Genomic DNA, 4,879 nt, shown 5'->3' with positions numbered 1-4,879 from the left:
TTACACTTATCATATGAAATTGGTCATGCCTTCACCTGCTTTTAAAAATCGATGTTGTACCTACTTACTATATTTGATTAGTTTTAAAAATGACAAAATTGCCTGTCTGATTACAGTTTCGAATGAGATTTTCGACAGTAACTTCAATATAAAATTAACATTGCTTTTTTTGAGGGTTTTTATTGAATGAATCAAAATTGAAAAATAGTTCAAATCTTCTTTCAATAAATAATAAATAGGACCAGTTAAAAAATATATTGAAAATATCTTGTGTATATTTTTTTTTATTTTTTTCTCTTCCTACGCTGATAGCCTCGAGAGGCTATTTCAACTTCGCCCCAACATGTAGGTGAGCTCACGGGGCTCAAACCGGGAGTGTTGCTAACACTGGCCCTGGCAAGAGCAGTGTTTCGCAGAATCTACCGCCAGATCGGATACGCGACCCACAGAGAAGATCCGGCGAGAAACTCAGTGGGCTGTGTCTATGGGTTAATTCACTCGCCGAGCCTCGTCGTTCGATGAGGACGGTGACCGGTGCTTGTGGTACCTAAAAGCACCGTTAATGGATCGGGAGGATCCGTAATGACATGTTTTAAAACTTTATAGTACATATTGTTAGTATGGAAAATTTATTGTACTTTGACGACGCAGTTTCTTACTTCTTTTACTTGTTTGCGGCCCACTTATTGTTGATTTACTTATTGGGGCTCGTGGACATAACAGAGGAAGTCCACCACCACGTGAGCAAATTTTAAAGTTAACCAGACCTGTTGAAGTTGGTGAAAATTAATTTGAAAGATATTGGTGCATAGATAGATAGTGGTCAAGCTATAAAGAACACGGCAATTAATGCTTCTTTCTACATAACGTAGGCCTTAGCTTCGTTTATATATGATAAATTATAATTTTCGTAATTACCGGTGGTAGGACCTCTTGTGAGTCCGCACGGGTAGGTACTACCACCCTGCCTATTTCTGCCGTAAAGCAGTAATGCGTTTCGGTTTGAAGGGTGGGACAGCCGTTGTAACTATACTTAAGACCTTAGAACTTATATCTCAAGGTGGGTGGCGCATTTAAGTTATAGATGTCTATGGACTCCAGTAATCCTTAACACTAGGTGGGCTGTGAGCTCGTCCATCCATTTGAGCACTAAAAAAAAATTTGAAACTAGCTACAGACGTCCTGAAAACTCAGCGAAGTTTTTACTTTATTACCATTTACGCACAACAGACGACAGAAGTTAAAAGTATTTTCAACAAACAGTCGTGGCTTAGTAACAATTACCGATGTGCCCGGCCGGTTTTATTCGTTAAAATTAAACTATCCATATGATTTACGAAATACAAGATATAATCCTGCCTATATATAATCTCTGATCGAACTTTGTCGTAATCTGTTCTACTTTGTAATCTTATCAGAATATACTTGTTATAATCATATGCAATCGGTACTAACTAAAATTTTTAAAATCACTCGTTACAATGAATGAAATTTAATGAATTCGATGAAAATTTATACGTTTTTTTTATCGTGCTTAGTGATAAATCTAGCAGTATTTAATATAATTACTAAGTAGGCTTTGAGTGAACTTGAGATATAATTGAGGCGGTTCTCATCAAGAGAACGTACTCACATAGAGATAACAATTAATCACGGGATATCGTACGCCCTTACGGAGGGAGGCACGTAGCGGGATTCCGAGGCCCATCGGAACCCCTCTATCGGGGAAAATCTCCCTACACTATGGGACACAGGAGGCTTACTGGAGGGTGTACGAGAACTGATCTCTTTTTTACGACTATAATATTATATTTTTACGATTATAATATAATTGTATAACCTAACTTGTATATTAGTAGATCAATACATCAATAAATAAATGCACAAAAAAGCCTAAAACTAACTCGGTAATGAGTTGAATTACCTAAGCCCATCTTACAAGTCTAGCCATGTTGTTGCATAAAAACTTTTCCTTTTTTTAAAAACGTCTTTCGATTTTGCGCCATTATACATATTTTTTCGTATTCATTATCAAATTACAATGTGGAATGAGGGTGTTTAAAGAAAATAGGATTGCAGTGATCGCCTTGCACAAAGTGGGTATGAAGCCGTTGGTCTTAATCCAGACACTTCAAAAGCTTGGTATCAGCCGTATGTATGCTGTTAAAACTACAAAGGCTTTTAAGGCTGTTAAAGCCAGAATTCATCGAAACCCCGTTAGGAAGCAAAAAAATCTTATGACTGATCTTATCACAGTAATGAAGATTCCCGCTAGGACTCTATCGCGTATTATAAAACAAGACCTGCAAGCTCGGTGCTTATCGTTGATATACATGACATGCCCTAAATCAATCTTTACAATTAAAGAGAGTGGATCGACAAAAACGCGTTCTGTCGCGATACGCAGGTGAAAGGCACAGAAATTTCCTCTTTGGCGATGAAAAAATTTTCACGATTGAAGAGCACTACAATAAGCAAAATGATAAAGTATACGCTCACAGTTCTAAAGAAGCTGCTCAAGTGTTCGGAAGGGTACAACGTGGTCATCATCTTGCGTCAGTGACAGTTTGGTGGGGCGTGTCTTATCAACGACTCACAAAACTAAATTTTTCTGAAAAAGAATGAAAACTTCAGCCAAAATGTATCAAGATACAGTCTTGGATCATGTTGTGAAACCTCTCAACAATACACTTTTTAAAAATATACCGTGGACTTTCCAGCAGGACTCTGCACCTGGTCACAAGGCTCGAACTACCCAATATTGGCTTGAAACCAACGTTCCGGACTTTATAAGAGCTGAAGACTGGCCCTCATCTGGCTCAGACCTCAACCCTTTAGACTTTAAATTATGGTCAGGTTTAGAGGATATGGCCCGCTCTAAGCTACACGGCGACTTTGTCTCTTAAAAAAACTTTGGAGCAAGCAGTGACAAAATTTCCCTTGGAAGCAGTGCGTAAATCCGTGGCCATACAGATTAAAGGCCTGTAAAAAAACCAAAGGTGGCCATTTCGAATAGAATAGATGAATTTAAATCCACTGGATTTTTTTTACTGGGGTTGCCTGAAAGATAAAGTCTATGCCAAAACAATGGCAATAGATGACGAAGCGTCAAAGAATCTTGGAGGCTGCAGAAAATATGAACAGAAGGGTATAACGGAAACTCATTAAAAGATCATTTTTAACAAGTGTGTTGACGTAGATGGTCAACAATTTGAACATTTAATTTAAGTACGCAATAAATATCTTAATTTCTCATTATGACTTTCATTGAAAGTCTCAAAATCCTTTTTTGAACAGTAAGTAATGTTTTCAAAAACTAAGCTCAATAATCCTTTTTGTGTCTTGTTAAGAGAATTCTTAGAATTTTTGCAAGTGTTGTCATAGTATTGCAGCAAGCACCATTTCAGAATTGTGATGAGTTGCGCTATCTTTTGTAATAACATGCTTTAGTACATTTCATCCATTTTTATTACACAGTAGCATGTTAAAGTTGATTAAAAGTTAAAATATTCTAAAATTTCAAGAAAAAAGATTGTTTATTTTATTTTTATATTAAAAACTACGAATGTTTTGGTCCTATTTGGAACTGCAATTCATAGTTATGTTACTTAGGTAGCTAATACAAAAAAATGTGGGAATATGTTCACATTTGTGACCACTGTATCTAATCATAGGGTGTAGGGTATCAAATTACAACATTTTTCAAAAAAGTTAATGAATCTTTAAAAAAAAAGGGCTAGATTTTTTTTTTTTTTTTCCATGGGTAGTTAGAAAAGTGGAGTCAAATTATAACGAACTGGTATCCAAGAGATGGCAAGAGGTGTCGAGGACGTCAACAAATGCGATGGGAAAATGAGCTGAAACTTACCGCCGGACCCAAATGGAGAAGAGTTGCTCAAGATAGAAAACAATGGAGACTACTGGAGGAGGCCTTTGCCAGAAGGCACACTGAGTTGAGAGACATCTTATAAACAAACAAACCAAAAGATCCAATCACAAAGATAAATCTCACCCAGTTTAAAGGGCTAATTATTATTATTATTATTATAGTTATTGATCCGACCATACACTGGTATCGGGATATCGTATCGATACTACGACCGCAGCCGTCTCCCTATCTGCCAAAGTTCTGTAACCGTTCTTTTCGTCACCGATCTGAGCCACGTGCTTCGTCAATCGAGGGGAATTCTAAGTTACGGTACGGCGGTCGATGGCCCATACCGTCTGCTGATATAGGGTCATCAGGGGCGCGTGTAACCGCATTGTCCGTTCGTCGACTTACGTCTTTATTGTTTTTTATAAAAAACCTGTCGTCTTGTTTGGCTAACTAAGTTTGTTTATATTATTGTGATTTATTTGGAAACCGATAGGATCTTTGCTCGAGTGTAAAGTAGTGATGTGATAAATACCTGGAGCCACTGCATTCATCCACAGTGCGTTTCCAGAGATCTTTTTTGCCACGTACCATCCGGCTTTAGAATGAGTTCCTCTCCACGGTTCTTCTCGAACTCTGTGACATGTCCTTCTTCAAACGAGGCTTGTGGAGAATACTTAACGGTAGGCATTGGCTTGGCTCTGCCCCTGGCATTGCTGAAGTCTGTGGGCGACGGTAACCACTCACCATCAGGTGGGCCGTATGCTCGTCTGCCTACAAGGGCAATAAAAAAAAAAATATGTGGAGAAACAGGAAGAGTGCTCCACGGAATTGTTCGAGATGTTCCCATCACTAAATTTTGACGATGGTCAGGAGCGATGAGACTGTCGTCGCTGTACAGTACATCAATATTATCTGGGCGACCGCTTGGCATTGATTATGCCCATAATCGAGAGTAGCTGCTTACGTTCAGGTGCTCACCAGTAACAGCAATAAAAAAACCTG

Source organism: Bombyx mori, chromosome 7 (assembly GCF_030269925.1).
Source record: "Bombyx mori chromosome 7, ASM3026992v2".
Taxonomy (NCBI): Eukaryota; Metazoa; Arthropoda; class Insecta; order Lepidoptera; family Bombycidae; genus Bombyx; species Bombyx mori.
The sequence above is the reverse complement of the archived record's forward strand: the minus strand, read 5'-3'. Positions refer to the sequence as shown.